The sequence below is a fragment of the Mesoplodon densirostris genome, chromosome 6, assembly GCF_025265405.1.
Source record: "Mesoplodon densirostris isolate mMesDen1 chromosome 6, mMesDen1 primary haplotype, whole genome shotgun sequence".
NCBI lineage: Eukaryota > Metazoa > Chordata > Mammalia > Artiodactyla > Ziphiidae > Mesoplodon > Mesoplodon densirostris.
In genome coordinates, this window is record NC_082666.1 from 85,698,726 (window position 1) to 85,711,142 (window position 12,417).

Below are 12,417 nucleotides of genomic sequence, written 5' to 3' on the forward strand. Positions count from 1 at the left end.
ATCTGCCCCCACCTGCCCCTACCAGCACAGCCAGTTGGACCATCCCTTCCCCTTCATACTCCTCCTTGGTTCATAAAAAAGCCCAGGCTTCTGAGCCCAACGGTCACAGCTTTGTGGTGTCTGGTCTGGCTTCTTCTTTCTTGTGTTTCTGGTTCTTGGAATGTGGCGTGCATATGTGCCCATGCTACGCCAGGTAAGCCTGGAGTTCCTGCCCACGCTCAGCAAGGCTGATGTTCCTTCAAGACACCTGCCAACCTCCTGACCTTGTTTGTGTCTCCTGCATTGTAAGGATGCACTTTTCCTTTGTTCTTATAAGCGTGACCCTTTTATCCCATCACAGCACCTCCATTCTGTGTTTTCCTGTGCCGAGGGTGTCTGCTTACGTGCCTTCCCCATCAGAGCAAGGAACAAGCCCTGTTTCTCCACCTCCATCACCTGGCATCCTGCCTTGCCCTTAGGAGGTGCTCAACGATTGTCCCGTTTAATGAATGGAAAGGCAGGGCTTCCTGAATTTCGCAAACAGCCTGCAGTAAAGGTAGAGGTACAATCTTACATACGTGGATGCTTTAATTTTTCAAAAGCTTACTATGTAATTTCATTTTTTACTAAAATTTAGAATCTTGGAGGGCTCCCAGACTCTTCTTTATATTTGTGTGAAAGTGTTTGGAAAACGATGAGCAACTGCGTTCATACCAGGACAAAGGGTAGTCCCTGTTGTCTGGAGCTCAGATCGCTGGAAGACACGGAGCGAAAACCTTGACCTTTGAATGTCTCAAGTGAGTGAACGGACACCAGTCTGCTGACCACATGGAGAGAGGGGAAGGGGAGATAAGGATGCAGGCTCCGGGTCAACAGGCTGCGGGAGCCACAACTGGCCAGTCTTTAAGATTAAAAGCAAAGTGGACAGACAGGTGTCTTTCAGGCCTTGGGAAATCTGTGTAAGGCTTAGTGGCCTCATGTTCCTTTAGATCCTCCAAAGTGTCCTTCTCCCAAACTGATTTTGACTATTTTTCTCTTTCAAGATTTGACAACACATAATCATGTTAATACCACCTAAGTGAGAAAAAACAGATTTCTTCCCACGTTGCTTATGTTTACCTGCACACACTGCTTCATCCCCAGCACTGCAGCTCTGTTCTTTACCTGCACAAGAAACAAAATTGGAATTGTTCTGTTCTGCGCTAGTCTGTGTTTATCTAAATATCTAATGCTGTCTCGTCACAACTTAGCAGATGCTGGAAGGTTTGGCAGGCCCTTAGGTGAAGTATGTGATGTAACAAATAACTATTCCCTTTTTTCCCCTTTAGAGCTTAAGGAGCCACAAAGACCCCGTTAAATGGACAAGACCCATTGATAGATGTCCAGCTCTGCCGAAGGCACTTGCAGGTCTGGCCTCATATCACTGTGTGATTAATGTTTGTTGTATCGTATTCTTTGGAAGGAAAATAAAATGAAGAAGAATTTTCTCACATTTGATCAGAATGAACATAGTTAAAAAAGTGAAATGCTACTGCGTCTGCAAAGAAATCAATCACTTTAATTGGAAAGAAGATTCCCTGCCTCTGTTAGTAATTGGGCTCTTGGTAATTTAGAATCAGAATCCATGACAGTTTGTGATAAATTGTCTCCTTTTGGGCTAAAGAAGGTAAGAAGTTCTAATTACCCCTGGATTATTCCAGAGTGGGTGGAAAAGCTTGATCAAAGAGATATTGGGAGAGAGCTAGAAAAGCTAGCAGTGAGCAAAGATTTATTGAATTTCTTTCTAAGAAGCTAAAGAATAAAATAGTTCATTTGTTGTGACAAAAACAAGAGCCTGTTTGAAATCCCAGAGCAAATTGGATTTTCTAAGAAAATAGGGAACTGGGCATATTAGAAAAAGTTTACTTACACAGAGGTTCTATAGTTAGGTTATAGAAATTGGCCTTGCTTGTTAGCACATGAGAATATTGACAGCCTTGGGCCTCGCTTGGGGAAAAGTATGGAATTCATACTTTGAGTGTTTAAATGTATAAGTAATTGGCACTGAGTTTAAGGAAGTCCAAAATGTTTTATTCAAATGAAAGCATTATTTAAGTTAGTAGAAATGTACTCAGGGTCCTAATGAATGAATCTACTGACCCAGTCCCTGTTGGTATCCTAGCCTTTGTTTCTCTTCAGATTGCCTAACAATACCTGAAGAATAAGGTGAATTTTAGGTTGATGTATTTATTTTGAATTGTGTGTGTTTATTTTACATATCTATATAGAGGTAGATATATAGTTATAGATATAATTTCAAACTTAAAGAAAAGTTGCAAGATTAGTACACAGAACTCTTATATGTGCTTTACCTAGATTCACCAATTATTAATATTTAGCTTTATTTGCTTTGGCATTCACTGTCTCTCCATATATACATGTTTTTTTTCTCCTGAACCCTTTAAGGGTAAGGAGACATTGTGCCCTTTTCCCTGTAAATAGTGATTACTTCCTAAGAGCAACAACATTTTCTTACCAAACCACAGCACAGTGGTCTAAGTCAGAAATTTAACATTGATACTGTTGACTGATCTACCATCCATATTCAAATTTTGCCACTTATTCCAGTAACATCCTTAATGGCTAATTTTTTCAGGCCAGGAACCAGTCTACAATCATGCATTGCACTTAGTTCTCATGACACTTTGGTCTAAATATGAAATAATTCTTCAGCCTCTTTTTTTTTTTTTTTTTTTGCGGTACGTGGTCCTCTCACTGCTGTGGCCTCTCCCGCTGCGGAGCACAGGCTCCGGACGCGCAGGCTCAGCGGCCATGGCTCACAGGCCCAGCCGCTCCGCGGCATGTGAGATCTTCCTGGACCGGGGCACGAACCCGTGTCCCCTGCATTGGCAGGCGGACTCTCAACCACTGCGCCACCAGGGAAGCCCCTTCAGCCTCTTTGTTCTTCATATTATTGAGAGTTTGTGACGAGTATAGGCTGGTTGTTGTGTAGAATGATTCTCAGTCTGGGTTTGTCCTCTGTTTCCTCATGGTTGTTTCATGTTATGTGCTTTTGATGGGGGTTCCACAGAGGTGACAGTGTGTCTGTGCATCCTTACAGGAGCCACCTGATGGTCATCTGTCTCATTAGCATCTTGGTTAAGGTGGTGCCCACGAAGTTTCTCCACTGTCAAGTTATTATTTGTCACTTTGTAGTTAATAAGTAATTTATGGAGAGATATTTTGAGACTCAGAGTATTCTGTTCTTCATCAAACTTTTGAATTACATATCTGGTTCATAGAACTGAAAATTCAGGTGGATTTATTTTATGGAGAAGGTGAAGTGATTCTTAATGCTTATTTTCCACTAGTATTTTTACAAGCCACTCTTCTCTCTCCCAAAGGAAAAAGAAACCTAAAATATAAGCAGGGGTGTGCAGAATGGTTCATTGAGAAGTCAAAAGGCAACCGTTGGAGGATATATATTCCAGGGGCTCTGAGACTAACAAACATTATTTTGAGAATGTGAACAGTATGGGCAAGTGTGCTTTTTGGTGAACCAGGGAAGGAGGAAAAGAATACCCTGATCAGGATATAGGGACCAACTTGTAGACTTTTCCTTCCCTGTCTAGTCTAGTTTGTTTATTTCTCAGTAGTTTTAGAAGTACAACGCTTTGGCCACACAGACCTTTAATCGAATAACCAGATCATGAACCACAGAGCCTGATTATGCTTGGAAAGGTGTGCTACATATAACAACCTAAAGTTAAAATTGCTTCTAATGACTCTAGCCTAGCAGAATAGCCCACAAGAGACATGTAAAATCTTGGCTTCCACCTAGCCAGGTGAAAAGCCGTAGGCATCCCGAGAAATGAAACTTGAAGTTGAAACGTAAGAATGAAGTTGAAACCTAAGAAATGTTACAGGTCATTCTGGGGGAAAGAAATAATGGTCTTTTCCAGCAGAGTAAAAAGCGGCCAGAGGCTGAATCATTCTTTCCTGTTCCCTTCCCCCAGTTTCAAACCATAGTTTCTTTAGGTTGAAAGTCCAGGGGTTGAAGCAGAAATCTTTAGGAGTTCTTAGGAAATGACAGGTGAGCAGGTTAATAACCTCAGGTAGCAACCATTCTGCTGTAAAACACACCGGGGAAAATACTCCTGAATTTCTGATGCATTTAAATCTAGGGCAGTCTAACATATTTTCTGAAGAACTATGTTCAAATGAAGGCTCCAGCTGATGTTACCCATTCACCTCCCCCATTAAGCCATCCCCAGTTCTCCCAATGGCATATTGTTCAAGATATGGTGTCCTCCATGAGCAAGGTTCTTGTGGATACAGGGGCAAGATATATCAGTTAGGATTTCGTTAGTCACGATAGGTAGAAAACTTGGTCCAAACTGGCTAAAGCAAAAAAAACCAAAAAACAAAAAAACGAATTATTGGTTGACATAACTGAAAAGTCCAAAGACAAGGGCCAGCCCAGGTCTAGTTTACTCGAGAGGCCCATGTTGTATATCCTTTGGAGCCACCTTTCTGGGACTCTGCGTCTTTGTCCTCCTTCGTGTCATGCTTCATGATAACTACATTGGTGACATTGCCTCTTCAGAACAGGTCTGTAGCTCTGCTTTCCCCGCCAGTGTCCAGGCTCACTCTACTTGGGCTGCCTTAGGTCAGTTTCTCATTCCTGTGCCAATGAGTAGGACCCAGAGGAAGGGACATGTTAACTGCCTGGAATACAATAGGGCCCATCCTTGGAGCTGGGTAGGTGGCCAGTCCCACCTAAACCATATGGAAGCCTGTGCAGTTTGCCAAATAAGTTCTGCTTTTTGTTGCCCTTATGGAGCTTACAGCTTAGTCAGGGAGGCAGACAAACAAATAAGCAAATGGATACAAGATATGAAGTAAAGGAACAGAGCTGTGAGACTAAGTGTTAGGGGGACACAGTCCAGACGGAGAAGTGGGAAGTGACATTTGAGTTGAGACCCGAATGGTCGAGCAGGAGTTAATCAAGAAAAGAGGTTAGGGAGAGACAAAAGCCATGTGAGCATTTGGGAAAACATTTATCACTTTACTTTCTCTTGGGAGAGTTGGTGTGTGATGCTCAAAATATTGAACAACTAGTGTGGTACCCTAGAGAGGCCAAAGTTACTAGTGGCCAAAGGAGGATGACTACAGGAAAGCACCAGCTCACCGTAGGTGGCCACAGAGGAGTGGCCCACTGCTGGGGTCTGAGGCCCACAGGGCTAGGGCTGGGGCAGAGAGTATTAACCAACTAGGATGGAAGTAGTAGATAGGTATATAAATAACTGGTGTGGCAGCAGAGGTGTGTACCTGCTGGATTTCAAGCCTGAGTGTACCCCTTTTTTCTGGGCCTCTTTCCACTGTTTACTGAGCACCAAACCTCCCCATGCGATAGTCAATAAATGTTGACTAAACATATAGATGACTATGTTGATAGCGTGGGAAAATTATCTACATTCATGCCTGATTGATATTGATAGAAGATTTCGCCCCAGAGCAAATTAGCAAATGCTTCCCTAGATTCCGCAGAGCATCTCAAACGTCGATTTTCAACTGGAGGCTTCTGGGATTTGAATCAGCATCTGCCTGAGGTTTGCAAGTTGAGGGGAATCTCAGCCTGGAGATACATGTTGATTCCACTGTAGAGTGTTGGAAGCCCGCACGGAGTAATAAACTTATAGTTGTGTTTTGTTTGAACCATTTAATACTTATTAACTTAATGGGCACGTTAAAAAAAATCATGAGATGAAGCATTAACATCCTCATTCCTGTCTTTTCTTGAAGGGGGAGAAGATTTGGGCCTGCATTGCAGCATGGAGGTTTGTCTGCAGCCAGTAGAGGCTGCCTCTTTAGATGGTGTGCTCTAATTTACCTTTCTTCCACCTTTCTCACTGTTTTCATATTTGTTACGTACTGGCCCTTGGGTACCAGGTCTGAAAATAGCAAGAATTAAGCTTTTCTATTAGAAAACCATCGCAAGGTAAAAAGAGTAAGATGATCCTTGGCATCACCCTTCTGGCCTTTTCCACTGTTTTAACCCCAGCAGCAGGAGCATAAACTTTCCAGCTGTGTGAAGGACTCAGAACTGAGCCAGAGCAATGCCCAAACCAGCTGAAGTTAGTCTGTTAGCTTTGTGTAGGCTGAAAGCTTTTAATAATCATTTCCAGTTATACCTTCTTGTCATTTCCCTTTAGTGTACAGTTTCCACCTCCAAGTTCTTCTCTTACACCCTGAGAGCCTGGCCCAGAACTAACCTAGGAGCCTCCACTTGGGTGAGTAATTGTCATTAGCCTCCCTTTAGTCTCTTAAGCATCTCTCCTGTTTAGGGCTGAAGTCTAGTTCTATACGATTTCAAGTAAAAACTCCCATCCGCAAGTCACTGATCCATTCATCCACCTTTACCTATTTATTTAGCAAAATGGGGAATCCTATTGACAAGATCATTATCCTTAAGCGATTTGGAGCCTAGAAGGGAAATTAAAATGTCAACATGCAATTGTCATACTCTGGGACAAGTGCCTATCAGGTAGGGTTGCAGATAAAATACAGGACACCCGGTTAAACTTGCATGTTTTATTTGTTAAATCTGATACCCCTACCACCGGGGGAAGTGTTGGGTGCAAGGGAACACAGGTGAGGAGGACCAGGGACGTCTTCCTAGAAGCACTGCCATTGAGACCAACGCGAGAGGGGTTAAGTCAGAAGAGGTGCAGGATAGGGGAGGGCTCTGTGAAGACAGCGAATAGCACGTGTGAAGGCCCTGACTTGAGAGCCGCCCCAGGAAATTCAGGGGCCTGAGGTTCAGGATGTGGGAATGTGGAGGGTGGAGGAGTATGTCAGGGGAGGGGAGACTGGAGACGCGATGAAGCCCTGCCATGGAATGTGGACTGGATCCTAAGCACAACGGGCCAGCCACTGTAGGACTCGAAGCGGCAGAGTGATGTAAGGTAGGCATCTGAGAAAAATCCTTCTGGCTGGAGTGTAGTGACTGATTAGAAGAGGGAGTCTGGAGACAGGAGAAGGCAGAGCGGTGCTTGCTGCAGTAACGATAGTGAGTGATGGCGGTGGCTGTGAGGAAGAGAGAGGAATGGATGAGCTCCTTAGAGGATGGATGGGTGGATGTGGGAGACGAGGGAAGAGAAAGGTCGCGCATGAAGATGGTTCCACTCAGTGGCACAGGAGAGGTAGGGAGCAGTGGGTACTGCGCTGCCATTGGCTGTTGGCCTCCGACCGGCTCCCTGTCTTTCCACTGCTCTGCTCCGCGTCACAGGGCTGATCCTGCAAACCCCATCGCCCAGATTTCCTCGCCAACTCTTTTCCAGGTAGGTTCAGCCAGTGGAAAACATTGGCCGGAGGTTGGAGGGCAGGGGGATGGGAGAAGCCAACGTATTTTTCCCTCGCCCTCCGCTCTCTGTTCGGGCAGCTGCAGCAGGGCTGGTGGCCGCTTTGCTCTGAGTCGCTGCCCCACCAGGCAGCCACTCCCTCTGTGCGTCCAGCTCCTGCCTGTCAGCTGGGGCAGCACCACTTCCTTCTTTGCCCCCCAGCCCAGCAGTGGGGTGGGTGTGGTTTCCTCTGCTGTGACTCTCTGGGACGTCTCAGCATCCCATTTGGCCTTCTAGCTTTTTCATCACCATTTGAAATTTGTCGTATTGAACTGCCTGTCACGGGCTGTTTTTCTGAGTGGACATTCAGTAATACGGACGTGATGGATTTGAGGTGTCTTATGAGACATTTAAATGGAGACGTTTTACAGGAAGTCATATACAGATTGAAAGGTGCAGAGAGTGGTCTTAGATGGAGACAGACTTGGCTGGTAATTGAAACTAGGGGAGAGGATGAGGTCCTTCAGGGAGATGGCATAGAGGATGAAGAGGAGAGAGCCTAACACAGAGCCCGAGACACACCGCAGGGAAGGTCAGCTCAGCAAGACACTGGGAGGGGCCGAGAGACAGAAAACTGTCAGGAGGGTTGGGTGGCGCAGAAGCCAAGGGAAGAGATTTCCAAGACAGAGACGTTGTTTAAGGTCTAACTCGGCTTGGCGGTCCCATAGATAAGGATTGAGAAGTAGTCCCCTGGACGTGTCAATGGAGAAATCATCGGGGGCTTCAAGGAGATCAATTTCATGAGAGTAGTGGGGCAGAAACCAGATCGCAGTGCAGATGGGAGGGGAGCAATGGGGGGGGCAAGTCAAGAACTTGATGGCAAAGGGAAAGAAGGGAGGGGTGGATAGAAGGACAGGAGAATAGAATGGAGGAGGGCATTTCCTTGTGGCTCTTTAATCTGGCTGGGAGGGGCCAACAGAGAAGGAGAGCGTGAAGATGTAGGAAGAGAGGGTGGCATCCCGAACCCAAGGAGGACTGGCCCCTGTCTTCAGCTCCCACCAGCTGGATGTCCCCTTTCTCTAGCTTTCCACATAGGCTGTGGAAGTTGCCCCTTGCCTCCTTGGATCAGCTGCCCTTGATTCGTTTGTCCTTTTCTTATTTCTCAGCACATCTGGGTCATACATTCTGTGAAGACAAACAAATCTCTACTGATGGTTAATTTTTTTGAAAAATCCCCCAGGCAGGTACCATTTTGGAGAACTACATATTGTTTCTCAAAAAGCCAAAGTAGCCCATTTTTCCTCTCTCATTGGGAGAGATTGCTGTTTCTTGGAGAACCCGATGAAGAGGGTGACTCGCACTTAGGAATAACGTTGCTTGAAGAGTGCAAAAGGTGAGGTAGTTTGGCTATGAGGGGCCTCTGAGGCCTGAGACTTCCTGAGAGATGGCAGACTCACAGCTCCCATTTCCCTCTGACCCTGGGCTATGAGCTCATCAAATGAGTTGGTAAATAAAGTCACTGACATGGTTTAAAGGATAATTTTGTTCTCTCTTTTTCATTCAGAGCAAATTTAATGGAATTTGTCTACAACATATGGATGAAATATCCATATGATGGGGCTTGACTATATCCTCATGATTCCCCTTCCCTTTTGCATTTTCTACATCTGCCCCCTTTAGCTCTGCAGACTTAACCACACACCATCAATGCACCCAGTCGGTCCGCTGAGCATCTCTTGCTCCTTCGCATCTGGTCATTGTCATCACCTTGTTCTCCACTACCGCCTCCTGCAGTAGCTGTTAGGTCCAGGGAGGTTGGTTCACTGTGAGCAAATAACTGTCAACTCCATGGACAGGCGGAAGTGACTTGGCAGCCGGAATGAGCCCGCCCTGAGTTAATTATACCAATGAGGGTCACGGAGAATGGGGATGCAGCTGGTCTGCAGAGCCCCGGCAGTTCTGAGACACACGCTCTTGGATCCCCATGTTGCTCCATATCTAACCTTGCCTTTTTTTGTTCTCTCTCTTGACGCCATCCAGGTTTCTGCTCTCCTTGTCCCTTTGGGGAGGGGGGTCAGTACCAGCCCAGGTGTATTCCCCAAATGCTTCCTACTTCCAGGCCCTATGTAGGCTTGTATATCTACTTGCTTGGGTTGCCCTGGCATTCGTGATAACAAGTTGAGCGGTTTCTGCCCTAGGCTGTCTTTTCTGGCATCCTTCCTTGCTGAAATGTCAGAGGAGGCCATTGAGAGGGCGTGACCACCAGTTGACCTGAGAGCTGGACCCTGGCAATCAGAGACTCCTCACGCCCTCCCCTGACCTGGGAATGTGCATTCTGCCCACCATTCCCACAGTGGGAACGCAGGCTTGAGAGAGTAATGTGTTATTGAGACCATGTGGACAGTATACGTGACTGAACCCTGTTAAGGTCTCTGTGTAAACTCAGGATCCTGGTGGGTGGGTGCTGAGATCTATGCGTCCTTCAGCTGACCAAGGCAAGCCTTGTAAGCGGGCTCCCTTGCTTGTTAAAACTGCCACTGACTAGTCTGGAGCAGGCTGCCTCTTCAGTCTCTCGTTGCCCTCTGTGTATAGGGGCCAGTTTTCACACCAGCAGATAATCTTAATGCTTTGTTTTCTTCCAAGTATGTACAAATCAAATAATGCTTTTGTGATGAAAATTATACAAAATTATACAGAGAACCAAATATATACTTTCCATTACATCTTTCATGTACTAGTTTGTGTTAAATTGACATGTTTCTTCACCTATGTTCTTTGGACTGTTTTTTTCATTCATGTCTGTTTTTCTTCAGATGATTGTCTACTGATTTATACAAATATGTGAATTTGGATAATCGAATACATTTTACTCTCAATTTCAGTTTGCATCCTTTGCTCTCCAACAATCATTGGAGTGCTGTTTTCAATATGTCCACGCAGGGATTCAAAATAACGAAAATGCTTTCGAAAAAGAATGTCGTAGGTTGACAGAGTGGTTTATAAATTATAGCATACGCTTATGCTCTTAATTCTTCCTCACAACCCTGCTTATCATGGCTGGAATTGCTCCTACACCTGTGGGATCAGCTGGGGGCTGGCTGTCAGCCGGGCCGGGGGCCTGTCTGGGCCACATGCCTCTTATGCCCCAGCTAGTAACTGCAGCTTGTGCTCATGGGGGTGGCAGGGCTCCAAGAGGGAGAGTAGAAGCATCTTGGGACCTAGCTCTGAACTGGCACACCATCGTTTCTGCTGCCTTCTATTGGCCATGGCAAGTCACCTAAGTTCAAGGGTGGGGAAATCAACTCTGCCTCTTGATGGGAAAAGTTGGAATGTCACATTGAAAGAGTGAGGACACAAGGAGTCAACCTGGAGCCATTTTTGCAATTTGGGATGACGCTTGTTGCCTTCCTCAAGAAGGTCGTCCAAAACCATTTTTCAAACATCCCAGGTTCCTATAAATCTCCACCTCTGGTTCGGCGGCCCCTAAAAATTCCCAATCAGTTTTGGTGAGGGGACAGTTGGTGACAGTGTTGTCTTTCGAAATAAGTAGTTCCATTATCGATGTTACTTTGCTCCTCATACATTATTTATAAGGTTTCCCTGTTTGTATGTGCAAAATATTTCTGTGTATATTATGAGAACTAAATTGTACAGACCTCTTTTCTTCTTTCACACACCCTAGAGATGTTACAGAGGCAGTAAAAGTGCCCAAATTTTTGAGAAATTAGAATAATCAAGAGTTACCTGTATGGAATGCTGTTAACGATGGCAGTTCACCCTACAGTACCTTTCACCTGAGACACTTAGGGTCTGTTAACAGACTAAAAGAAGTAAAAGACACTGATCTAGAGAATTTTCATTATCTTGTGCTCTGAAAACTTGGATTTTCATTGGTTTGGATGGGCCTGAAAATGCATTTTTATTACTAGGGGCATAGAAGCCTCTAGCGGTATTCTTAATAAAGCAAGGTGAGTTATAAGTAATCATCTGATGGAGGGTAAATGTATCATACTCCATTTTAAGAAAAATACAATATAAAAGTCTTACCATGGAAGAAAATCTTTATATGATCTTTAAAAAAAAAAAGACTTCAAGAAAAATAAAGACATGACACTATATTAAATTTAAAGTCAGTGACTTCTAAGCAAAGCAAAGCAAAGACAGTCTGATTAAGGCCGTTGCATTGTTCTGGCATTTTTTACGTCTCACCCATTTCTGTGGCCTTTTTAAAATGTAAGCTTTCAGGGCACAGAGAAGAACTTTTATCTTGATGTAGGACTGAGCAAATGCACAGAGAGGTTCTCAATAAATAGGCATTAAATCCTAAGTCCAGAAGGGGCCTTGAGATGCCTTCTCTTTACTCCTTAGTAGAACTGTTTTTTTGGGGTTTTTTTTTGCGGTACGTGGGCCTCTCACTGCTGTGGCCTCTCCCGCCACGGAGCACAGGCTCCGGACGCGCAGGCCTAGCGGCCATGGCTCACGGGCCCAGCCGCTCCGCAGCATGTGGGGTCCTCCCGGACCGGGGCACGAACCCGTGTCCCCTGCATCGGCAGGCAGACTCCCAACCACTGCGCCACCAGGGAAGCCCAGTAGAACTGTTTTAACCAGCCCAGAAAAACAGATTTTTTTCTTTAAATCTCAAAATTCAGAGATTCCACAATAAGAACTTACTTCTCACATTTCCTTGTGGTCTGCTGTGGGCATCTGTCGAATGGTGTGAACTCTGCGTGGGGACCCTGGCCTACCCTCCAGGCCCACGGTTTGGGCTGCTGTGGTGCCATGCTGTGCTAAGGGGCCTTCTTCTTTGGAGGTCTGGGCTCCAGTGAGCCTTGGTCACGTTCTTTTTTCTTTTTTAAAAAAATTATTTATTTATTTATTTATTCTTTTGGCTGTGTTGTGTCTTCGTTTCTGTGCGAGGGCTTTCTCTAGTTGCGGCGAGCGGGGCCCACTCTTCATCGCGGTGCGCGGGCCTCTCACTGTCGCGGCCTCTCTTGCTGTGGAGCACAGGCTCCAGACGCGCAGGCTCAGTAGCTGTGGCTCACGGGCCCAGTGGCTCCGCGGCATGTGAGATCTTCCCAGACTAGGGCTCGAACCTGTGTCCCCTGCATTGGCAGGC